Source organism: Ursus americanus, chromosome 32 (genome assembly GCF_024610735.1).
Source record: "Ursus americanus isolate L20-20 chromosome 32, mUrsAme1.1.p, whole genome shotgun sequence".
Taxonomy (NCBI): domain Eukaryota; kingdom Metazoa; phylum Chordata; class Mammalia; order Carnivora; family Ursidae; genus Ursus; species Ursus americanus.
The window spans coordinates 24,827,110-24,854,162 of NC_142158.1; the positions used below are offsets into that span (position 1 = coordinate 24,827,110).

Here is a 27,053-nt window from a genome sequence, read left to right on the forward strand (position 1 = left end):
ATCATAACCATAATTTCTCAGGTGTTCGTTATGTACTAAGCACTCTATCAGGTGCTTTAATCCTGACGACAACTCCGTGAGGCATTACCCTCATTTGACAGATGAAGAAGCTGAGAGTTGGAGAAATTTTAAGCACCTTTGTCCCAATCACAGATTTCTATAAAGTGGAAGACACAGCAGTCAGGCCCACGTTCTTGACATCTTCCTATTCTGCTTCTCCTTCGAAGGGGAGAAAAAAAACCCCAAAACATAATGAACATTTTCTCCAGCTAATTATGCCCAAACAACATCCCCACAGATTCTCAGCCCCAGGAATGAGCAGGGGGGAAAGAATCATTATTTTTCTTTAAAGCCCTCTTTTGTTCTATCTTCTTAGGCAGGGGTCTCATTATACCTTGAGAATGTCTGAGTGTAGCCAACAGCTTGAGGAGAAGAAGCAGGCTCACCCATTTCCATCCCTGGGCCCTGATAGAATCAGCGTTCAGCAACAACAAAGCCACACTATACACTGTTAGAAGCATCCTTGGGAAAGATTGTTTTGTCTCTTTTTTTGAGATTTGCCCACTGATGGCTAGGAAGATGAACTATGGACTGCCTAGCTAGCCCGAGGTTTAATAAGTAGACACAAACTGTGAGAGACAACTCAATGTGGCATTGACATGATTTAATTGGAAACTAATACCTCTGTGATTCTTGATTTTTTTTCTCCTTCATTAGAGAAACCCTCTGCTTTTGCTTCTGATCCTTTCTTCGGCTGAACCTCTACTGTATCACCAACCTATTTTTTATTCAACCTATATTCCATCCGACGGTATTCCCAGCTTCCTTTTATCACCATGGTGACACCATGTGCTTATGCCTTTATTAAAAATTTATCTTAAATAGATCTTCTAGGAACTAGTCTTTAAGGCAATGACAGTTTTTCAGTTTCAAATCCACCATAATGTCCAGATACTGGGAATTTGTGTGCAAATATTATTCCACTATTACTGTAAAGGGAAATAAAGCAAAATGTTTAAAATTAGCTGCTATTCCTGCTAGCTTCTTATGCATGGAAAAGACATTTTATATGCATTCCATTCTTACTCTCCAAGTGCACTTGGCACACATTCCTTTTCAAGAAGAACTTTGTGTAGGCTTGAATTAGCTTATATGATCATGTATTATTGGTAAATTTTGAACCTTTAAAAAATGTTGTCCAGAAATATATCCTATGGAAAAAAAAATCAGAAATGCTAATGAATATTGAGGTGCGCATAATGGGCCTCACCTAGAAGCTGAAAAAGTACATCCATGTCCAGCTATGAGACAAAGACGAAATAATAAATATAGCAGTATGGTCGAACAATGTGCATTTCTTAACGATATTACAAATAATTTTAGTGGTGGGGAAAGGATTATATGTTCATTGAAAAAAGATACAATACTTATATGTGATAGGACTTATATCTATAACTTTTTAGTTAAATACCTTTGGTTATATGTGTATCTATCTACTTATACAATGAGTAAATGCCAAATATTAAAAATGGCTATCGCTAATTGATCAGGTTATGGGTAATTTTTATCTTTGTAAAGCTTTTCTCTGTTTACAGTTTGTTTAGTGAACATAAAATACTTTTGAAATCAGAAAGAAGAAAAGGGAATACTTAAATATAAAATTAACTTAATTCTACCTGGATGTACTAATATGATTAAGAGGTCCCTGGGATTTTCCATATTTTTCGTATATTTAAGGAGTCTATTGTTACAGAAACTACTCTTAACTTGGTGCTTGTGTTTTAAAAGAGGGCTTCAAAGCAGTTATTCTAGATGAAGGACAGAGACTATTGTCTTCGCCATGGATAATGAAAAATGAGTTAGAAGGAGATAGGAACCAAATCAGGGGACATTGTCCCGAGTGTGTATAAATTAAATAACTAATTTTCTAAAAGGTCAAATCTGGAGTCTGCAGATGGGTTTGACAATAGGAAAGATTGCAGGGATGTTTTTCATTGTGATTAAACAAAAATGTACTTAAATAAAGCAAAATGTAAAAAGGTGCTTTTCTATATGGATATGATTAATGGGTACTTTTTGGGGAAAAATTCTCAAAGGTGGTGGGGTGGTAAGAAAAAGGCACAGGACATGGTCACAAGAATCCTGGGATCCTAGATTTGACTCTGTCATTACCAAGACTTGGACGGGTCGTTTCATCTCTCTTGACCTCAGTTTCTTCACTTAGAGTATAAAGGGTTTGATTAGATGCTATCTAAAATCCCTCACAGTTGGGGCACCTCGGTAGCTCAGTTGGTTAAGCATCTGCCTTCAGCTCAGGTCATGATCCTAGGGTCTTGGGATCGAGCCCCGCATCGGGCTCCCTGTTCAGCTGGGAGTCTGCTTCTCCCTCCCCCTCCCCCTGCTCATTCTCTCTCTCTCTCACTTGCTCTCTCTCAAATAAATAAATAAAATCTTTAAAAAATAAAATAAAATCCCTTACTGTTGAGAGTCGGATTTATTCTACTGTTTTGTATGCTCTTGTAGTACAGATCAAATTATGGAAGTTTACGTTTCTGAAACTGGGGTCAAGGTCCTAGCTGATCCTCCGTGAGAACAACTCTGAAGGCATCTGTGGTGATGATAGGATTTCTTTGGTGGCCAGTCAGCTCTGTTATTCTCTCCAACTAAATGAAGCCAAGCAATATGGAATGTAGGCCCAAGCACACAAAATCTCTTCTTGATTTCCACCAAACAGTGGTTTTTCACTTGGAATGCTATTTGCACATGTGGAAATATTTCATCTTTTATAAAGTGTTAGTATAAACTTGTGATGAGAAACAATGAATGGTGATAATAGCAGTTCTGTTTTATGAATACAAGTATCTGTTAAATAGATCTGACATGCCCTCATATGTGAATGCATGTATTAAAAAGACATTTAGTTGTTAAGCATAGATAAATGTATTAGCTTTTAAAGCAGCTTTATTGAAGTGTAATTAAAATTCAACAAATCGCACATATTTTAAGTATATGATTTGCACATAATCCCTCAACAAACCAAATTAATAACCATAACCCCACCCCAAAATGTTGTGTTGTTTCCCATTGTCATTCCTCTGCAAACTTGGTTGTGGTTCTAGGAATGGCTCAGTTATTTTTTTATTCTTTGCAATGTGAATATCTGAGTATTCCAGCACTATTTGTTAAAATATTTTTCTTTCTTCCCTTTAAAAATGTGTTAAAAAGCATTTGACCACATGTGTGTAGGTGTCTTTCTGAAATAAACTACTCCATTTCATTGATATGATTATCCCTCTGTATGCTAATTCCACATTGCCTTGATTCCTCTAGTTTTATAAGTCTTGAAGTTAGATAGTATAAATCCTCCGAATTTGTTCTTTTATTTTTTCCAAAGTAGTTTTGAATACTTTAGATCTTCTGAATTTCCATACAAATTTTAGAGTCGTTTATCAATTCCTAAAGAAAGCCTGCTGAGACTTTTATTGGGAGTGCACTGAATCTCTAAATCAATTTGAGGAGATTTGATAACATGATGATATTGAGTTTTCTGATCTGTGAACTCATTGCATCTCTCCATTTATTTGTTTTTTACTTTCTTTCTGCAAAGTTCCTGTATTTCTCAGTGTAGAGGTCTTGCATATCTGTCATATTTATATTTAAATATTTCCTGTTTTTGACACTTGTCTAAATGGTACTGCTTCTTTCAATTCAACTTTGAATATATATTACTGGTCTATAAAATTACAATAGATTTGTTCTTATATTGATCTTGGGTCACATGACCTTGTTAAACCCAATTTTTAGTTCTAGATTTTTGGGGGTAGATTTCACAGGATTTTCTGCATAGATGATCCTGTCATTTGGGATTAATGGCAGTTTAACTTCTTCCTTTTCAATCTGGATGACTTTTATTTCTTTTTTCTTATCTTATTACACTGGTTTACATCTCCAATAAAATGATGAGTTGATGTGGTAAAAGCAGATGCCATTTCTTTATTCGGATTTTAGGGGAGGAGCACTCAGTATTTAACATTAAATATGATGTTAACTGTACATTTTTTGCAGTTGTCTATTATCATGTTAAAGAAGTTTCCTTCTGGTGTTACATTCCTGAAAGTTGTGGGTTTGTTTTTTTGTTTGTTTTTTGTTTTTTAAACCAGGAATGGATTTGGGTTTTGCTAAATGACTTTTTCTGCACTAATTGAAATTGTATGTGTGTGTCTTTATCTGTTAATATGGTGAATGACATTGATTTTTCATGCAAAACTAGGCTGGTGTTCTGGGATAAACTCCACTTAGTTATGATGCATTATCTTTAAAATATATTTATATGCCAATATATAAATATATACACACATGGTTGGATTTGATTTACTAAAACGTTAAAACTTGTTGCCTCTGTGTTCATGAGGGATACTGGTCTATAGTTAGCTTTTCCTGTAATGTGTTTGATTTTGGATTCCGTATAATGCTATTATCACAGAATGAGTTGGGAAGTATTTAATTCTCCCTTCAGTGTTTGAAAGAACTGACCAATAAAGCCATGCAAATATCGAATTTCCTTTGTGGGAAGATTTTAAATTACTTGATAGATACAGTGCTCTACAGACTGTTTCCTCTTGTGTGACCTTTAGTATATTGTGTCTTTTAAGGAATTTGTCCATTTCATCTAGTTCTCAGATGCATAAGCATAAAGTTTATAATATTTTTATTAGATATTCCAGTTATCAATTTATTACCTCTCAGCTCAAAATTGACTCTTCTTTTCCTGCTCTGTGAGAATAGAGCTTTAAACATTTCTCCTTTGCAGCAAGCGTGATAATAAGCTTTGTCAAAAGAAGGCACTGGAGGACACTATAGAGGAGTGAATTTTCTTGCTGGTTCCTGTGGGGGAGTCAGTGCTCTGTGTATATTTTCACATTTTTGCAGTGAGGGCTTTTGAGCAAAGAACTCTAGCCCCTGAGTTAAAGGATGATTGAATAGAACTATAAAGATAGAGATATCCGGGGAGAGATAGCGATTTATCTCCCCAGAGCCATTTTGTTTACATTTGTTTATATTCCAGGTGGTTATATAGAGGGGAGAGTTGGGGATCTCCGGAGAGGTTTGTTTATATTCTGGATCAAAGGTCTCTCTAAAGGGGAGGCTGGCTGGTGTGCCAGCAGCCCCGTATACACTCTGAGTTTCATAATTTCAGAGTTCCTGTCCTGTGGTGCAAAGCTCATTTTTACACACAGGCTGCATGTGCTGCCCTGCATCGTCCTGCATTTTCATTTGGAACAATTTCCACATGTGGAAATAGAGCATGTGATGCTCCACCGAGTCCCCGTATGGAAGCATTGAATCATGAGGAGGGGACACCCACTGCTCTGGATATAAGCTCTATTCCCCAAACAAGAGATTTCACACGCTCACATGCACGCCAGCCACATATTTTGGTACACACACACACACCCCCACACATGGAGACATCTGTGGCGGGCTAACTTGTTAGCTTATAGAGCTGCTAACATTTCAGCTCTCTCACAGTTGCAGACTCAACAGTTCCAGCCTGCTGCTGCGTCGTCCCTTTGCCCCTGCGACACGGCTGTCAGCATCTCATGGCCCCAGCAACACACACGGAGGACTCAGTTCCTCAGAAAGCTCACTGCCCTGGCCGCTGCCCTCACGGTAGTCCTGCTGACATAGACCCCAAGTTCATGTGTCACTCAGGCCTTTTGGTCAACAGGGTTCCAACACTCCAAACTCCTCTGCACAGTATCCCACCAGCCTCTTCCCATTTGTATCCAGTAGGGTCATTCTCCACAGTCCTCCTGACAAGACACTGCATACTGCTTGCTACACACCACAGCCTCAGTTAGGGTACCCCCTACACCTTGACTCCTTTTGTATCAGTGCTGTGCGCCAACCAATTGCGCCACTGGAGGTCCATCCTTGACTCCTTTATTTATTTATTTGTTTGTTTGTTTGTTTATTTATTTATTTATTTACTTACTTACTTACTTATTAAAATTATCTTTAGTTAGCCAACATAGAATACATCATTAGTTCTTGACGTAGTGTTCAACAATTCATTAGTTGCATATAACACCCAGTGCTCATTATAACGCATGCCGTCCTTAATTCTCATCACCCGGTTACCCCATACCCTCACCCCCACCCCCTTCTATAACCCTCAGTTTGGTTCCCAAAGTCCATAGTCTCTCATGGTTTGTCTCCCTCTCTGATTTCTTTCCATTCAGTTTTCCCTCCCTTCCTCTGTGGTCCTCCACACTCTTCCTTATGTTCCACATATGAGTGAAACCATATGATAATTGTCTTTCTCTTCTTGACTTACTTCACTTAGCATAATCCCCTCCAGTTCCATCCATGTCTATGCAAATGTCTGATGGCTGAGTAAATATTCCATTGTATGTATGAACCACATCTTCTTTATCCATTCATCTGTTGAAGGGCATCTCAGCTCCTTCCACAGTTTGGCATTGTGAACATTGCTGCTATGAACATTGGGGTGCAGGTGCCCCTTCTTGTCAATGTATCTGTATTTGGGGGTAAATACCTAGTAGTGCTATTGCTGTGTCATAGGGTAGCTCTATTTTTAACATCTTGAGGAACTACCATACTGTTTTCCAGAGTGGCTGTAACAGCTTGTGTTCCCACCAACAGTGTAATAGGGTTCCCTTTTCCATCCTTGACTCCTTTTGTGTTCTCATTCACCAGTGTTGTTTCACCTGCAACTGGGAGAGGGTGGTTGGTCATTCATTCATTCATTCATTCATTCCTACTGCTTAACACCCATGGACCATCTCTGGTTTGGGGTGGGTGGTAAGACCGACTTTTCCAGTAAGGTCTTCATTCAGCCTTGAGGAGGGCACAACTTCAAATTTGTTCCTCCTTGAATATTCTCCCAGAAACTTAGATTTTTCTTTTTGAATTTTCCTTACATCTTTATTGTTGCCCTTCATTATAGTTAATTATTCTTTCTTCAGAGTTATGCCAACTTTATTTATGAAAGACTCTTAAATTAGTCATACCATGCCATGCATTCATATAGAATACAGGAACCCTGCAGGGCTACAAAGAGAATATTCTTTATATCAAAACTCTGTTCAAGTGACTGTGTGTTTTCTGTACCCTGATTAGATTTGGACTGATATATTGCTTATAAAAATAAATTTGTAACCAGCATACAATGAAGTGCACATATTTCAAGTGTGTAATTTAATACATTTTGACATATGCATACATATATATGCTCATAATAACAATCAAGATAATAAATATATTTATTAGCCCCAAACATTTCCTAATGTCAAATGATATTTTTAAGGATCACATAAAGAGAAGTTTAGCCAGGGATATGTTTAGTTTGGGTTCATTGGTATCCATTTATGTAATTCATAGTTGCTTTCAAATATTATTAAATCAGTGCTGGTCATCTTGCTTTAGGAACGACTTCTGGGATTACTTCTGCTGCCTACTGTTGTCACCTGTTTCTCAATGGGAAGTATCAAAGCCATGGGAACAAATGCTGTGGCATTGAGCATGGACCTGTGTGGCTTTTGTAGGAAAAATACAGTTCACAGTATATAATTCTACAGACCCAGGACCTTGTCTGCATAAACTTGTTCTAAATTCTACACTCATGTGTACAGAGACCTAACAGTAGTTTTCCCAAGTTATCAACAAAACTTTAAATTACTGATAATGCAAAAATAAAAAAGTAAATTACCGATAGTGCATCAAAAAGCAAAGAGAGTCATTTCTAAACTATTAATAAAAAGAAAATAAAATGTTAACCATGTTCAAGTAGAGACTAAATTAGCTGTCTAGTGTCTTTACGAAAGAGGGAATCAAAGAAGTTGAGGCCAAAAAATGTAGACAAAACTTATTGCAGTGGTGGTCCGACAAGTTATTCATAAAAATGTTTGTTTTCCTTGCGTTTATAATGTTTGCGGTATTTGTCAGCTTTTACATTTTGAAATCTGTTGCAGTTGATTTTTTTCATTCCAAATATTTATGTTTATGCCTAATCCACGGTTTTGTGTTTTTCTCTTAAAGTGGGACCCCTAGAATGTATAAGTTTCGAGTCCCACACGAATCGGATCTGTCCCTACCTCAAACGTTGTTTTACTTGAACATGTCCTAGCTAGTGAATTACCCAGTGTAAGATAGTTGTTTATGGTATTAAGGACTGTGTAGGGATTTTGAATATAAATACTGACGAAGATGATGGCACCAGGGTTGGCCGTGTTGAATATGACAGCAGTGACAGTAATGAGTGGCTGTTTCTTTCATTCACAGATCAAGCTAAATCCATTACCACCCTTTGTAGATTTTTCTGACATATCAAAGATTGCTTCTTGTTTGCTCAAAATTGCACCTACTGCAATTTAAACTTACTTCACCTTGATCTATCCTCACAGCACAATGAGAACCTCTGGTCAGCATTTACCGTATATTTCTTGATGTGGTTGAGGTCTGTGATAACTATATTTTATCAACCCAAAATCAGAGCACACAGCTTTTCCCTGGTTTATACATATAGGGTATTATCCAATATGGTATTTCAAGCTCTATAAAAGTATCTGGTTAATTTATATTTGCTTATATACTTCAAAAATTGCCCTTAATATAGAAAGTATGTGAGAATTGAGTACATATTTCTAGTATGTATTTCACACACATATAAAAGTACATGTCATTGTAGTAGAAAATTGGGGACAGTGTTATTTAGAGTAGTATTTGTCTAGTCTTCAATAATTATGTTTTCAGGTGTGTTTTTTCATTTAAGGGTTAGCATTGAAATGGGTAGCTTCAGACACATTTTAGGCTCAAGACAAAGGTTAGAAATTTTCTTGTATATTATGTCTTCAGAATTATTCAACACAGCATAAGTCAACTCATAAGCGTGCTTTCATCCTATTTCATTTATGGCAAGGTGTTGTTTTGGATGTCTGTATTTTGCTTTTGTTCTTCATGTGTATCTTCCTACTTTGAATAGATTCCTTTTTTTCTCTCTTCCTTTGTCAGTTTTTTCAGTCAGATTGCTCAATGCCAAGACAACAAGCTCCTTGATCGTGGGCTAGAAAAAAAGGGTTAAAGGATGGTTTCGAACGAATTCAAGAAAGAATGATCCTGTTCCCATTTGGAGGAGGACAGAGGAGCTGAAACTGATGGGGCTGTGGAGCCCGGGGAGGAAATTGTGAGTACTTGCTCTTGATTGAGTATCATTATCCTCCTGTTGTCTAGGACGATGATTGTTATAATTAGCGACAAATGTCATAGGCAACTATAATTTACCTTTCCCGGCAACAACTGATAGTTTACCTTTCTCAGTGCCTCCTTCTACCTAGCCACCATGTCACTCTCCTCTCCCCAGCCCCCCACAACAATAAAATATAGAATAAACTATATTTGTCTTACGGTAGGATATATCGATGTACACTTATTATAGCAATTTTTTAGAACTCACTGAGTGGCCACTCACCCAAATTCTAGGCTCTTGTATAGTTAAAATCCCTACAAGGAGAAATGAGAAGCTGTGGCTTTACACAATAGGCACACAGGAGGGGTTGGTAGACATATATTGGGACTATTTCTCATTAATTTTCTTTCTTTTTTTAAAAGATTTTATTTATTTATTTGAGAGAGAGAAAAACAGAGACGGGGGCAAGGGAAGGCAGAGAGAGAGGGAGGAGCAGACTCCCCGCTGAGCAGAGAGCCCTATGTGGGCCTCAATCCCAGGACCCTGGGACCATGACCTGAGCTGAAGGCAGACGCTTAACTGACTGAACCACCCAGGCGCCCCTCATTAATTTTATTTCTGAGTGCAGGAGAAAGGCATGTAATTTATGGTGTTGCACAGTGCCTTTTAAACAGAATTTTAATATCCTTTGGACTTTATTTGTAGTGTATTTGTTTGCAATTTCATTTTGAATTTATTATGGTAATCCAGTAGAATGATAGGTAACTCTTGAGTTAAATTTTAAAAACAGAGTGCGAAGCACAGTAGTTCATAGAGCCTCATATAATTGTGAAGAATATTGAACTAGTTTGTACCTGTGCCGTGTAGTTGCTACTCGAGAGTCACAGTCATTGAATTGCCTTTAAAAAAAAAGGAGCTCAAGGGCTCTTTCAAAACGTGTCGCTCTTCGGTACTTCATACTATATCTAGGTGAATGAGTCCCAGTGCATATTTTTAAATAACACAGATTGTTATATTTAGAATCGTCATGAAATGAAAAGTCAGGGAATAAATAAATAGCTGATAAATCTAGGGCAAAGATAAGTGCGCCCCAGACTGAGGAGGGGTGTGAACCATGTCTCACAATGGTCTGTTTTTATCTGAGTGTAGCTTCTGCCCCAGCATTTTACACTAGTCCACCACTACCTGTGGTTTTGTTTTCTGCAATTTCAATTACTGGTGGTCAACCATGATCTGGAAGCAGCCATGATCTGGAAGCAGCCCTGATCTGGAAGCAATCATGATCTGGAAGCAGCCATGATCTGGAAGCAGCCATGATCTGGAAGCAGCCATGATCTGGTAGCAGCCATGATCTGGAAGCAGCCATGATCTGGAAGTAGATGAGCCTCCTCCTGACTTACTGTCAGAAGGTCAATAGCAGCCTAACACTGGGTCACAGTGCCTACGTCATTCACCTCACTTCATCTCCTCACGTAGGCATTTTATCATCTCACATCATCCCAAGGAGGGTAAGGACAGGACAATATGATATTTTGAGAGAGAGCTCACATTCACGTCACTTTTATTACAGCACACTGTTATCGTTGTTCTATTTTATTCGTTATCACTGTTGCTTGACTTAATTTATAAATGAAACTTTATCATAGGTATTTATGTAGAGGAAAGACAGTGTCTGTAGGGTTCCGTACTCCCTACGGTTTCAGGCACCCACTGGGGGTCTTGGAACACATGGGGGAAAGGGGACTACTGTGCTTGCTTAACTACCATGACTCTAGGATGAATAGTCAACATCTTATGTCTACGTGTCTACTTTACATCATTATGATCTAAATTCATTCTGTATGTTTTCACTGAGACTGTTCTAGAATATTATTAATATATTGTTTCAACCATGTACAGTGGCCTTTGCTCAGTGTCCATTCTCCATGGCCTCTCTGTAGATTTCAACATTTTTGACCATTCCCTGCCTCTCAAAACAGTTGGTTCTTGTGGCTTTGATTCTGAGTTGTCTTCTCTCCTCTGGACTGCTCCTTGTCTCACTATTGTTTTTTCCCACTTTCCTAAATGTGCATGTTCTGTGATTCCTATTTCTAGAATATCTGCTCTTTTCCTCCTCCTTTGGGGGTTATCGATCTTCTGGGCCTCAACCTTTCTCTGTGGACTAGGCTAAGACGATGAACATCTTTTCCATCTCTAGACTTGTTTTCTTGAATCTCCTGGAGTCCAGGGAAATGAGAGAGAACTAACAAGATTAAGGATGTTTTTGTGAGTTTAGAAAACTATCTAGTTGTAGATTTGGAACTACAGAAATAATTGAGACAATGGAGACTTGGTTGGTAGAAACCAAACTAAAGCTGGAGTTTTTCATTTTTGCTCTCATTTGAAAGAAGATTCTTTTCAATATATGTTTTTATTTTTCATTCTTAATATGAGGTTGGTTCTGAGATTATTGCATAGCTTTTTACTAAAGGTCAATAAAATATGTACTATATCCAACTATTTTGAAGTAATTAGTTCAGGTACTGGGCAAAGGTACATAGTTTTTCAGGTGATGGAAAAATTCATTTACTATTTATACCAAAAGTTATATTAGTGACATTGGAGCAAGTCCTTTATTTCCTCACCTTACTGATTTGGCTGGTATTGATTACAGTAAAATATAATAATATGTTTCATTTATAAAGTGCTTTTAAGCTGTACACTGAGAGTGCCCAGATCTCAGGTCACACTCAAGGTGCCTCTTTATATGTCAGTTGCGAAGTTCACTTTCTGAAGCCTGATGAATGTATTTGCATAGGTTCATTTTCCTGATTATTGGAACCACAAAGACCAAATACAGTCTATATGTTCCAGTTATACAGGATTGCCCAATAAAGTCTTGATTTTCTTTTTTTTACCATATTGTTCTTGTACGACGGTAGGATTTATTTATTTAATTATTTTTAAAGATTTTATTTTTAAGTAATCTCTACACCCAATGTGGAGCTTGAACTCACAACCCTGAGATCAAGACTCACATACTCTACTGACTGAGCCAGCAGGTGCCCCAGGGATTTAGAACAAAGAAACAAACAACCAGAAAAAAAAACTTTCGTGTGAGAGTCAGAAACTAGGTCCCATGTTGGGTTTTTGTGTCCTGGGCAAAATGTGACTGTAAGATAATGAGGCTGGTTTTTACATGTGATTGTGGAATTAGTCTCATTGTCTTAAACCCCTACCCTGACTATTCTTATCACCATAAAAAGTGCAAAAGAATACTCTCATTGGCTGCCTAAAGCTTGGTTTTACTAATGAAGAAAATACTTGTGTGCCTGCCACCTCTTCACCACTGGAAGGCATCAAGTACAAAAGCTCCGCAGTTGCTTCTCAGAAGTTATAGCATATTTGCTTTAACAGGTTAATCTTCTCCCTCAATTTCATTTTGTTCACATTTGCTTCCTTTTGCTCCTCTATCTGTTTCCATCTTTTCCACGTTGTTTCGGTAATGATTGTCCAGGAATATGTCCAGACTCTGCATTATTCAATAGGTTCAGAAAACATAGTGTTCATTTTTTAAAAAAAGATTTTATTTATTTGTTAGAGAGAGAGAGAGGGCAAGTGCACTAGCAGGGGGAGAGAGAGGGAGAAGCAGGCCTCCCACTGAGCAGGGAGTCTCATGCGGGGCTCAGTCCCAGGACCCTGGGATCATGACCTGAGCCGAAGGCAGACACTTCACCAACAGAGCCACCCAGGTGCCCCTAACATAGCGTTCCTTAAAGAAAACTGTCGAATCCACGTGTGCCCTCCACTCTGTCTTTTAGCCTTATAGGCCATTGGCTGTTTGCTTTGCTTTTTTTTTTTTTTTTTAAGACTTTACTTATTTTGGGGAGGGGAGGAGAATGGGGACAGGGCAGAGGGAGATAGAGAGAGAGAGAGAGAGAATCTCAAGCAGACTCGCACTGAACGTGGAGCCCAATGTGGGGCTTGATCTCACGACCCTGAGATCATGACCTCAGTTGAAATCAAGAGTTAGATGCTTAACTGACTGTGCCACCCAGACACCCATCTTTTGCTTTTTGAATTTGAAGGACAGTTCCACAAAAAAGATTTTCTTCTTTCTTAAGTCATTTTCTGAACTGGACATATCTACATATGGCCTTCAACATGTATGGAAACTGTATTTGATAGTAAAGAAAAACTGGATGGAAGTCAGAAATATCTTAAAGTGATATTGAAGGTACTATGTAGACAAAATCATTAATGTTATCAACTATATGCTATAAAAGCAGTAAAATAGAAAATTGATATTATAGTAAACACTTTGAAAAAATTGCTGTACTAGAAATTTTGAGATGGAAGTTTAAGGAAGTTATTTGAATATTTTTATTTGACCTGTTCTTATTAAGTTTATTTCAATACTTATATTCCAAGTGTGAGTAAATTAGAGAACTGAGTTACCAAATATTGGACGACTTAAAAAATATCACCATATTCATATCCCTGTTAAATTCATCCTGTTCTATTGACTGCCAAAATATATAGTAATATTATGATAAATCTATTGAGTGTAATTTTGGGATATAGCGGTTGGAGAAAATGATTTCTGTATGACATAAGGCAAAAAGTAAGATATTAAGAGTAAGTACTTTCACAAAGGATTCAAATTCTATAACAGATGATTAGAATGCTTAGTTATGTTCTGTGTGTACTAAAATTTTGAATCCAGTTTTATTTCACAATTAGACTTTCTGTGATAGTTTTAGGTAAAACAACAATAAACAATCCCGCCCCCAACACATACGAAAAAAGCCAACACATTAGGGGAAATCAATTTAATTTTATTTTTAAAATTTATGGGTATTTGGGAGTTATGCTGTCTTCAATTCTGTTTCAAAGTAATAAAAATGTAAGTCCACAATATATTTATTTTCTTGTCCTCCAGATCCTCCACTGATTAGATGATTAGTTATTTGATTTAAAAAGTATACCGGATTTTGTGGGGTTTCTTGTTTTTTTTGGTTTCTTAAAAAACTTTTTTTTTAAGTAATCTCTATACCCAATATGGGGCTTGAACTCATGACCCCGAGATCAAGAGTTGCATGTGCCTCTGGCTGAGCCAGCCAGGCGCCCCTTGTTTTTTTTTTTTTTTTTTTTTAAATAAAGCAGACTACTTAATCCCATATTGTATATAAAGAGAAAACAGGCTAGCGAGTCTATTCCACTATTGTAGATTTAAAGCAGACTTAAACCACACCAAGAAAATACAGCAAAGCATCACTCAAAGTAAGCTAAATTAAAAACAATTTAAACTTTAAAAGATAAACAATGACAAAAATATTAAATGCATATTATAAAAACCTACACTCTTGCTACAAATAGACCAAAAAGTCAGCACTAAACTTTTTAACAGTTAACTGAAAAATTGTAACCTGGGCAATTCCATAGTTCACTGAGTTTATGTGTTTAAAAATAGACCAGTTGTTCAAGATTATTTTGTGTACTAATCCCAGAAAGGAATTTTTTGCAAGGTTCCTCATTAACAGAATAATGTAGAGAACCGTGTCCTCTGTGAGATTCCTTCAGTAGAGTTTAGGGGGTCTGTTTTGAAAAAAAAAAAAAAATTATATATTAAATACTTAAGAATTACTATAATATATTTATGTTAATATATTACATGTGAATTGATATATGAGTACAGAAATTAAACATCAATATTAAATATTAAACTACATATTATGTTTTCATAGGGTATTACAAGAAAGCAGAGAATAGAGAAATACACTTATTTTCTTTGGAAGCACATGGTATAACTAACATGAGCCACATCATTTCTTCTTTTTTTTTCCCTTAAGATTTTATTTATTTATTTGAGAGAGAGAGAGTGGGTGAGCATGAGCGGGGAGGGACAGAGGGAGAAGCAGACTCCCCGCTGAATGGGGAGCCCGAGGGCAGGGCTCATGACCTGAGCCAAAGGCAGATGCTTAACTGACTGAGCCACCCGGGCACCCCTGGCCACATCGTTTCTTCCCAAGCAGAGGGACTCAGGTGTATTCACTCTAAAACAAAAGTCATCATTTTTTGGAAAACTATCCCATATCCTACACCTGGCTTATATTTTTTTTAAAGATTTAATTTTAAGTAATCTCTACACCCAACATGGAGCTCAAATTCAGAACCCCGAGATCAAGAGTTGTACGTCTTACCAAGTGAACCAGCCAGGCGCCCCTTACGATTTTTGAGCATCTGCAGTATGGAACTTATTTAGTTCTCTAGGTATATATTTTACAACCAATTCTCCTGTACTGTACAGAGAATGACCTGCTATCCAAGATGAACCATTTCAGAGGTGCTTTCTTGAGACATAAAAGAAAAAAAAATGCCCAGAGACATGCATAATTGGTTTGCCTGCGTATTTAATTTTCAGGTTCGTTTGTTTTGACCATATACTTCCTGCTGGTGAACTTTGGGGAGTGTTGGTCCCTTCATCTGTATTTCCAAAATTACATCCTGAACAGCTTCTTGCCTTTTCCCTTAGGGACTGAAAGGATCTCTATTCACTGTCTGGCCTGTTGGGGGGACACCTCAACTTTCCTACAAGAATAATAGTCCATCCCAATTCCGACCTGTTGTTTCAAACTGAGTCACACCGCAGGATAGCTACATTGCAGGTAACTCTTAGGGACCTCTCCCTTACAGTCCCTGCTGCTCCAGCTCCGTGGAAAGCTCACTTGAACAAAAGAGATTTATAAACACGTGAGTGCCCGCACACCCACCCTCACACACAGACACACCCCCCACCGGAAGCATGTCTGGTCCAGCCGAAACTGCATTAATTGACCGCTTACTGCTCTTGGCCCCTCAAATCATTGTTTGAACTGCTTCCTTAGTACAATTTCCCCGCCTACAGTGAGCAATTTTATATGAAACAGTCTTCCAAAATACGTGCTACATTTAGTGTAAGGATGCTGTTGGATTTCTTTCATTGCCTGGTGTCCTCTTTATGAGGACCCGCGGGAGGACATTCTCTTAGATTTGAAAGCAATGCCTGTCCCAGGCCACATTGTCCATCCATGCAATGGATAATGCACCTGATTGGGCTACATCTGAATCCCAGACTTCCTGGCTCTGTCCCCCAAGGCCCTCCTCGCACTGGATGCCAGAAAAGGCAGGGTCAATATGTGATCTAGCAAGGGTCCCGGGGTCCAGCGCTGCAGGCAGCTTGTGTAGTCACTTCAGTCCTGGCCTCAGTGAATTTCTTCTGTTGTCATTTTCCCTTGATGCCATTTTTTTTTATCCTCTTTGTTTTTATCTTTTCTTAGTATTTCGTATGGATTTTTAAAGCTACCTTAAATAATTGATGGAAGTGAGCATGAGAATTTGAGGACAGTGAAAGCTTTGACCTTTCCCTATTGCATGCCCTTCCAGGCTAGGGCTCCCCGTGTTCTTTCTTTTTTTAAAAAAGATGTTATTTATTTATATGATAGAGAAAGAGAGAGAAAGCATGACCGGGGGGAGGGGCAGAGGGAGAAGCAGACTCCACGCTAAGCAGGAAACCCGACATGGGGCTCGATCCCAGGACCCTGAGATCATAACCTGAACCAAAGGCAGATGCTTAACCGACTGAGTCACCGAGGTGCACTCTCCCTGTGTTCTTTAAAGCACCCCCAAAAGCAGACCCTGCTCAAGTTTGCCCCACTGTCCCCTTTTTCTATACTCATAAAATGATATTTTACCACCTTCCCCAGAGAGGACGTGAAACCAGGTTGCTGTTGCTTCCGTCTCCACACGTCACTTGTGCTGTGCTCTTTAAGCACAGAAATTTTAATATAAAATTTAAGGTTTCTTGAAGTGTTAGATTCTGTGGGCTTAATGTTTTCGATGACTCATACTGTCACTGAGTTTCTTGGGCGATTTAGTAAAAGATCTGAACTCCTCTCTGAAATGAACACACTCACGTAATAAAAAAATGAGATGTTTACATAATTATTTTGATAGGAGTTGACAGTAAAGCAGAAGTTCTGAGAAATGCGGGTACTAAATATTGTCAGTAAACTCAATTCTCCTTTGTCTGAAAATCTTACTTAAATGGCATAGCAGAGATTCACTGTATCCTGGGAGTAGCTTTAGCATTCATACTTTTGAATAACGAGGGTAAATATAGGAAAGTCATTTTTATTAGCTTATCATTCATTCCCTCATCCATTTTTCCTGTAGTTAATTAGTGTAACTACTTTGTCCTCACTACTGTTCTAGGTCCTGGAGATACAGTGATGGCAAATCAAAATCCCTGACCTTGTAGAACTTATCTACTTGCAGGAGGAGATAATGAATGAAGTAATAAGCAATGAGATGATTTTAGATGGTTGTAGATATGGGGAAGAAAAGAAGTGGTTTTGTGTCATGATGACTTTGGTTAGAGGGATCAGGGTGGGCCAGTGAGCTTTGCGATAAGACCCAAATAAGAAACGGAACCAGCCATGGAAAAAGCCCTCCAAGCAAAGAGAGGGTCTGAGACAGCAACAAGTTCGTGCCCTCGGGGTCCAGAGAGAAGTCAGGGGCTTGAGTGCAGAGACATCAGAAGAGGTAGACAGGAGGGCGATAGCAGGCAGAGGGCAGATCCCTAGATGTCTTTAGCTGTGTATTTGTATCTGTTTGAACCTTGAGAAAGTGATCTAACATGTCTTGGCCTCAGTTTCTCTTTCTTTAAAATGAAGAGGACGAAAGCTAGCTCATAAGCTTGTTTGTGAATATTTTGCATGTCAGTCGATGTTGGGTGCTTGGAAGAGTGTCTGGCCCTCAGTAAAAATTATGTATGTTCTCTGTTGTTAGTATGTATATATGCACGGTACAGTTTTCCTCTAGCTAATCGTTTCAATTTATTGCCCTTATAGGCTTTTAAAGCTAGCAAAGGTCTTGGCAATCGAACCAGTCTTGATGTTTTACAGACGAGGCTTTAGCTCAGAGAGGTCAGATGGCCTACAGAAGTTCCCACAAGTAGTAAGTAAAGGTTTAGCCTAGAATTTTAGTTTCTTGATTCTCAAGCCAAGAGCTTTCTACTGTTGGATGGTGTTGGCCTGTAGTTAACCTAATGGCTTGGGATTACTTTCCTTAGTATTTACCTTCTACGATTATATTTAGAATAGCATTATTGAACCTGAATGCTTTTGTAAAGATGGAGATGGTTACCATATTGGTACTAAATTTACCGGTTAATGATTTACTAACAATTGAAAGATAGTGGAAAGTAATTAGAATTGAGATTATCCTAACAGATTAACCACAGGTTCAAGTATCCCCTTAGTAGCTTCAGCATTTACACTTCTTAAATAAGATGGATATAGGAGAATCATTTTATTAAATGATTCATTCATTCCCTCAACAACTCCTCCATGCCTTGTACTATTCCTGGTACTGGAGTTATCGTGGTAAATGATTTGAAGGCCCTGCCCCTCATGGAATTTACACTCTTGTCAGGGGAAGCAGATAATAAACCCTTGAATAAATTGACAACTAAGTAAAAGAAGGTAATTTCAGGGCAGTCCCAAAGATACTTTAAAATCGGAAACTCAGGGGGCGCCTGGATGGCTCAGTCGTTAAGCGTCTGCCTTCGGCTCAGGGCGTGATCCCGACGTTATGGGATCGAGTCCCACATTGGGCTCCTCTGCTGTGAGCCTGCTTCTTCCTCTCCCACTCCCCCTGCTTGTGTTCCCTCTCTCTCTGGCTGTCTCTCTCTCTGTCAAATAAATAAATAAAAAAAAATAAAAAATAAAATAAAATCGGAAACTCAGGTGGTCAGTGATTTGATTGTCATTATGATTCATAAGGAGGTTATCTTTAACATTGCAAGAGCTAATCACACTTTAAATGATTAACTCACTTAAACGATTTATTTTTCAAACCTCTGTTCTCTGGCGCACTACCTACTGATAAAGGATCAGGTTTCATAAAATCAAATGCAGTCACGCACATGGATGGTATTCACTGAATGATAGGGTTTAAGTTATTACATGGCATAAAGTCTTTGCTAATGCATCACTGTCCAGGACTAAAATTATTTTACCCAAAATGTATGATTTGGTGGCTCAGAGAAATTTTAAATTTTAACTTGTTTCTCTCTACAGATTGTAGGTTTTCATCAAAATTGGTTCCTGGGGTAATCTTTTTTGGTTTTTTTCCCTTTACCTCTTTATAGGAAATTTCTTACGTGGGAAGGGTTTTGCTCCAAAAGTTCGTTTGTAAGCCATTTTGAATTCCCTTGCCATAGAAGCAGTGTTTAATATGTTAGTTAAGTTCAAATGCTGGTTCACAGAAGTTTCTTTGTTCTTGACGCTGAAAGGTTGCACTTAACTGTGCTCCCCTGAATTTTGGCCAGTTTGGTTTAGAAGGAGTAAGCGGAGCAGGTGCATTTTTCTTTTTCTCTGGGCTCAGAACCAGATCCAGTCCATCTTGGGAAACTGGCGAAATAGCCCTTTTGCACCCTGCTGTCGTCCTTTCTGTATCCTTACCCCTCAAGATGCCCTTCTTTTTAGGCCTTGATGCCCCCCCCCAGTAAAACTTCTGTGTCCCTTATTCTCTGTCTTCTATCTTATTGGAATAATACCAAAGTTGGTAATTGAGTACACAGTATGGATGTTTGATCTTTCAGTAGGCCAAACAATATTCCACACTGTCAGATTTCTTTTAACTTTCATTCACATACCTGTTTTTAGGGGCCCATCATGTATTTCCTCAGAGTTGCCTCCCTTTACTTCCTAACAATGCCCTCTGTTCAGTCAGAGCTGCAGCTGACTTGTCCCCCCGCCCCACTGCGTTCATGGAATGTTCTGGTTTCTCACTTTGGGATGGTCAATAGGATATGAAAATCCATAGATTTCACTCCGAGCAAGCTTAGTCCTGTAATGAAAAAAAAAAAAAGGCTGAAAAATTATAGCAATATTATCTGACTAGTTTGGGTTCACCCTGCTGTTGGCATCTGCTTTATTTTCTATGTTGTCTTTGTGCACTTTGCTGTCATGTTAGAGAAATATACTATATGAAATCCTAGCCTAAGCAAAAAGTAAACAGAAGCAGTGAGTGTGTCCCCCACCACTGTGAAGACCGTAGATAGGTTGCTGGCTGCCAGAAACAGATGTAGTTTACAGTTTGTTCAACTCCATGGCTCAAATTTTTTCATTTCCTGTTCTCAGCTAAATAAATGGGGGGAAAAGAGAAAACAATGACTACCATAAAAAGTACATTTTCCCCTCTATGTTCAATTATGGAAGGCCATCTATAAACAGAGGCATAAAGCCCAAAGGAAAGGAGAGATTTCCTAGATGTTGTCTGATTGTCATGTTAGCTTCCAAATAAAAATTGTTTAAAAATACATTTAGGACATATAAGCAGAAATATTGACACATGGTATGTGGTATTTGGCTGCATTTGTGGATGACGTATGAGCCTGTCTGGAGGAGCTCTGATGAGAATTGTATAAACCAGGAAGAGTCTGGTCGTTAGAAACACGGACATTTAGGGATCTATGGAAACTTAATGGTCGTGTGGAAGAATTTATTTGATAATTAATGCACGGGAATGTAACTAACACATTAATGAGACTTATTAGAAATAACTGAATTATTCAGTCCTTATTTTGGTAATTTCCAAAAAACGCTGTTTGCTGGGCCCCCGGTAGCCATGAACTTGGTCAATACCTACAGGTGAATTCTTGTTTCCAGGCTGGCTAGGATATGACATTTATTCATCAAAACATTACCTCTGAAGTGTATTCCATATACATTTCTAGCATGTATAAAGATATAAGGACACATAGATTTAGGAGAAAAAGCTAGATTTGTAGCGGTACCTGCTCAAAACTATGCTTCCTTGAAAAGTGGTTTTCAAGAGATAGCATGGCTTATGAAAATTCCACTGGATCGAAGTTAGAAGATTTAGTTTCTATTTCTACTTTTGTCATCTAATTTTATGAGTTTAGATAAATGACATAATCATGCTTGGACTTATTTATACAACTTGAAAATGGGAGGACTGCCTAGTTGATTTTCAAGATTCCTTCATTTCCTAGATACCTGGTGAATCCCACTGGGTAATTATTAGGATATGAAACCTCCTTTTTATGTCAAGACTATTGGTTGAAATAAAAAGTAAAGAAAAAGTATCTGAATAGTTTTTTTGTTTTTTGTTTTTTAAATTTGTCTTAGCCATTTGCTGACCCCTCAAGTTCTGGTATTTTTTGTTGTTGTTGGAAGCAAATCGAATTTACTGTTGGGGATCTGACACATTTTCAGTATTTAATCACCCCATCTATGCACAATGCTATATACAACCATTTAGGAAGGATTTCTTTATGTCTTTTATTTAAAAAATATTTATATATATTAAATTGAAGTGTAATTAACATACAGTATTGTATTAGTCTCAGGTGTACAATATAATGAGTCAACAACCCTGTACATTGCTCAGTGCCCATCACGATAAGTGTACTCTTAATCCCCTTTATCTATTTCACCCATCCCCCCAGCCACCTCCGTTCTGGCAACTGCCAGTTCTCTATATTTAAGAGTCTGTGTTTTGTTTGTATCTCTTTTTCTTCATTTTTATTTCTTAAATTCTACATATGAGTGACTTACATGGTATTTATCTTTCTCTGACTTATTTCACTTAGCATTGTACCTGCTGTATCCATCCATGTTATTGCAAATGGCAAGATCTCGTTATTTTATATGGCTAAGTAATATTCCATACACACACACACATACACACAACACCTTAATCCTTCATCTATTGATGGACACTTGGGCTGCTTCTATATCTTGGCTGTTGTAGATGGCGCTGCAATAAACATAGGGGTGCATGTATCTTTTCTAATTAGTGTTTTCATTTCCTTTGGGTAAATATCCAATAGTAGTATTAGTGGATCATATGTAATTCTATTCTTAAATTTTTGAAGAATTTCCACACTGTTTTCCACAGTGGCTGCACCAATATGCATTCCCACCAACTGTACACAAGTTGTCTTTTTCTCCACATCCTTGACAACACTTATTTCTTGCCATTTTGATTCTAGCCATTCTGACAGGTGTAAGGTGATGGCATTGTGGTTTTGAGTTGCATTTCCCTGCTGATTAGGTGATGTTGAACATGTGCTCGTGTGTCTCTTGGCCATCTCTATGTCTTCTTTGGAAAAATGTCTTTTCAGGTCCTCTGCCAATTTTTAAATTGGATTGTTTGGGGTTTTCTGTTGTTGAGTTGTGTAAGTTCTTTATATGTTTTGGATATTAACCACTTACTGGATACATCCTTTGCAATTATCTCATGCCATTCAGTAGGTTGCCTTTCTGTTTTGTTGTTGGTTTCCTTCACTGTGCAAAAGCTTTTTATTTTGGTGTGGTCCCAGTAGTTTAATTTTGCTCTTGTTTCCCTTGCCTTAGGAAAAATATCTAGAGAAATGTTTCTGCAGCCAATGTCGAAGAAATTACTGCCTATGTTTCTTCTAGGATTTTTATGGTTTCAGTTCTCACATTTACATTTTTAATCCATTTTGAGTTTGTGTGTGGTATAAGAAAGCAGTTTGGTTTCATTCTTTAGCATGTAGCTGTCCACTTTTCCCAGAATCATTTGTTGAAGAGACTGTTGCTTCCCCATTGTATATTCTTGCTTACTTTGTCATAGATTAATTGATCATATAAATGTGGGTTCATTTCTCGGCTCTCTACTCTGTTCTGTTGATCCATGTGTCTGTTTTTTGTGCCAATACCATACTGTTTTGATTACTACAGCTTTGGAGTTTGACTTGAAATCTGGGATTGTGATGCCTCCAGCTTCATTGTTCTTTCTCAAGATTGTTTTGGTTACTTGGAGTCTTTTATGGTTCCATACAAATTTTAGGATTGTTTTAGTTCTGTGAAAAATGGTGTTGGTATTTTGATAGGGATTGCATTCAATCTGTAGATTCCTTTGGGTAGTATGGACATTTTAACAATATTAATTCTTCCAATCCCTGAGCACGGATTATCTCCCCATTTGTTTGTGTCATTTTCAATTTCTTTCATCAGTGTTTTTTTTTTTTTAAGATTTTTTATTTATTTATTTGACAGAGATAGCCAGCAAGAGAGGGAACACAAGCAGGGGGAGTGGGAGAGGAAGAAGCAGGCTCCCAGCGGAGGAGCCCGAAGTGGGACTCTATCCCGGAACGCCGGGATCACGCCCTGAGCCGAAGGCAGACGCTTAACGACTGTGCTACCCAGGTGTCCCTCATCAGTGTTTTATAGTATAGTTTTCAGGTCTTTTACCTCCTTGGTTAAGTTTCTTCCTAGATATTTTATTCTTTTTGGTGTAATCGTAAATGGGAGATTTTTAAGTTTCTCTTTCTACTACTTCATTATTAGTGTATAGCGGTGCAAAAGATTTCTGTATTGAATAGTTGATTTTTTTTTTACCATTATTTTTATCTGATCTTGTATGTTTCTATATTTATGATCTTAGAGTCAGGAAAGAAAACATGTCACCCTCCTACCTTAGGCACTTTAGTGATAGGTCATCGAAGGACTGTCTTCACCTAGCAGCTCTGTAGCCATCTATATCATTTTCAGGAAATAAGATGGTACACTCAAATGAGGACAGTAAGGGGAACTTAATGAGCTGGTCAGAGTTTAAGGAGCTAGTTGGAAGTTGAAGTCAGAGTTGAGGTTCACCTGAAAAGAATGACAAAAATCTTTGGGACAGGCAGAACCAAGGAAGCATTAACACTTTTAGGGCTGCAGGAACAAAGGGAGAGTGGACTTTGGAAACTGTAGAGTTGTTGTTGTTGTTGTTTCCAAGATTTTATTTATTTATATGACAGACAGGGAGAGGGAGAAAGAACACAAGTAGGGAGAGCAGGAAAGAGAGAAGCCAGCTTCCTGTGCTGAGCAGGAAGCCTTATGTGAGGCTTGATCCCAGGACCCTAAAATCATGACCTGAACTGAAGGCAGACACTTAACCGACTGAGCCACCCGGGCACTCTTAGAACCTGTAGTTTTGCAGGTAGCCTCTGACTAGAGTTCTGTGCTTCAGTGAAGAAATCTTTCCAGCAGGAAAGGAATCAGAGAGCTACTTCTCTCTTTCTCCATTGACTGACGTCTTGATAGTGTCTATCATCGGCCAACTCAGGTAGCAGACAGTGGCCAAGGGAACCAGAGAAATGCAGTCTGGCTGGGTCAGCTTCCACAGGTTCATAACATGATAGAAAATAATCAAGTGTGGTCTAGAGAGGCAAAGGGAGAATATCAAGTGCATACATTATTTGATGCTGTAGAAATATTGTTTTCATCCTATAATAAGTAGTTGTATGTGTTTTTAATAGACATTTAGAAGACTGCTCGCAAGATGAATTTTAATGGAAAAGTCAATTTATGATTTGACACAGACTTGGATATTTGTCACCACATTGCTGTAATCATAGTCTTATTAGGACCCAAACTGACTGTATCACTGACTTATGCACACTCTTTCAAGACATAGGTAGGGCAACCAGACCTCAGAGGGGACCAGAAAGAATTCAAGATCTGTTTTTATACATTGTTAGATCCATTTTGCTGATTTGTGTGTGTGAGAGTGAAGAAATTTAAATCTAAATTTATGAATGATATTGATCCACTGTTTCCTTTTATTTGTTATTTATTTATTTATTTATTTATTTATTTATTTATTTATTTATTTAAGACAGAGCGATAGTGAGAGAGCATGAGTGGGGGGAGGCAGAGAGAGGGAGAAGCAGGCTCCCTCCCAGGATCATGACCTGAGCTGAAGACAGATGCTTAACCCACTGAGCCATCCAGGCGCCCCTGTTTCCTTTTTTTTTTTTTTTCTTTTGTACTGCCTTTGTTTTTGGTATAGGGCAATTATTTCGGTAGGTTTTTTCCCTTCTATTTTCTTAAAGAGGTGGTATAAAATTGATCTTCTTTGTTTGGTAGAATTTTCCTTTAAAACCACCTGAGCTGGGATGCCTGGGTGGCTCAGTGAGTTAAGCATCTGTCTTCAGCTCAGGTCATGACCCTCAGGGTGTCAGGATCCAGTCCCATATCTGGCTCCTTGCTCAGCAGGGAGCCTGCTTCCCCCTCTGCCTGCCACTCTCCCTGCTTGTGTTAGCTTGCTCTCTCTCTCTCTGACAAATAAATAAAATCTTAAGAAAAAAACAACCATCTGAGCCAAAGATTTCTTTTTCAGAGGTTTTTATGTAACAATTTCACTATCATTAAACATTTATGACTAGTCAGATGATCTAATTCTTCTTGGTTGAGTTGTGGTAATGTGTGAGTTTTAAGAAACTGATAATTTCTTCTGTGTTGTCAACTCCATGATTATAAAATTATTTGTAGTATTCTCTTTTACAAATAACTGTAGGATCTGTAGTGATATCTCTTATATTTCATTCCAATGTTGGGGATTTGTGACCCTTTATTCCCACTCTTGCTAGAAATTTCAATCTTTTATTGATTTTTCCCCCCCAAAGAACCACCTTTTTGTTTCACTGATTTTCTTCCTATTGTTTTACTGTTTTTTATTTCATTGCTTTCTACTATTATTTTTATTATTTCCTTCCTTTGCTTGTGTGTTAGATTTACGTTATTCTTTTTCTAGTTTAAGGTAGATATTTCCTTCTTTTTTTTTAATTTTTAAAATTTTTATTTTTAAGTAATCTCTACATTCACTACAGGGCTTGAACTCACAACCCCAAGATCAAGAGTTGCATGCTCTACTGACTGAGCCAGCCAGGTACCCCTCCTTATTTCTAATGTAAACATTAGTGCTATAAATTTCCCTTATAGCACTGCTTTAGCTACATTTCCCATATTTTGATATATTGTGCTTTCATTTTTATTAAGTTCTTTCTACTTTTAAAATTGTATTAAAATTTCCCTTTTGACTTATGGATCATTTAGAAATGTACTGTTTAATTCACACATGTTTAGAGATTTTCTTTTTGTCTTTATGTTATTTCTGGGCATTTTTTTTGGTTTTGTTTTTTGGGGTTTTTTGCATTTTAGTTAGGGAACACAATCTATGATTTCAATACTTTTAAATCTGTTGAGCTTTGTTTTATGGCTCAAGATATGGTCTATCTTAATGTTCCATGGGCACTTGAAAAAAACATATATTTTGTTATTGTTGAGTGTCCTAAATGTCATTTAGGTCCTGTTTGATTGTGTTGTTCATATCTTCTATAGACTTGCTGATTTTGTGTCTCATAGTTCTATCAGTTTCTGAGAAGGAGGTGTTGGAGTCTGAAATCATAATTGTGGATTTATTCATTTTTCCTTTCTGCTTTATCAGCTTCTGCTTCATGTATTTTTTTTTTAAAGATTTTATTTATTTATTCAACAGAGATAGAGACAGCCAGCGAGAGAGGGAACACAAGCAGGGGGAGTGGGAGAGGAAGAAGCAGGCTCATAGCGGAAGAGCCTGACATGGGGCTTGATCCCATAACACCAGGATCACGCCCTGAGCCGAAGGCAGACGCTCAACTGCTGTGCCACCCAGGCGCCCCTGCTTCATGTATTTTTTAGACTTTGTTATTTGGTGTGTGCATATTTGGGATTATTTTGTCTTCCTTCTGGATTGGTCCTTTTTCCTTATGTAATGTCCTTATGTTTTTCTTTGTCCCTAGGAATTTTCTTTACTTTGAAGTCTATTTTATCAGATATTTATATAGTCACTCCTTCCTTTTTAAGTTAATGTTTGCATGGTATATCTTTTTTTATTCTTTTATTTTCAATATATTTGTGACGTTACATTTGAAGTGAGTTTCTTTGAATCAACATAATAGTGTCTCTCTTTTTTTTTTTTAATTCACTCTGCCCATCTTTATCTTTAGATTGGTCTATTTAGG

The 27,053-nt window shown here is 37.8% G+C and overlaps 1 long non-coding RNA gene across 4 annotated transcripts in view; it reads left to right on the forward strand.

Moving 5' to 3' along the window:
• LOC123791032 (uncharacterized) overlaps positions 1–27,053 on the forward strand; it is a 563,175-nt gene that overhangs the window by 466,115 nt on the left and 70,007 nt on the right. For all 4 annotated transcript variants that reach the window (XR_015722611.1, XR_015722613.1, XR_015722614.1 and 1 more), the window contains one exon: positions 9,034–9,205. This is a non-coding gene — a long non-coding RNA (uncharacterized LOC123791032). The remainder of the gene's footprint in view (positions 1–9,033; positions 9,206–27,053) is intronic.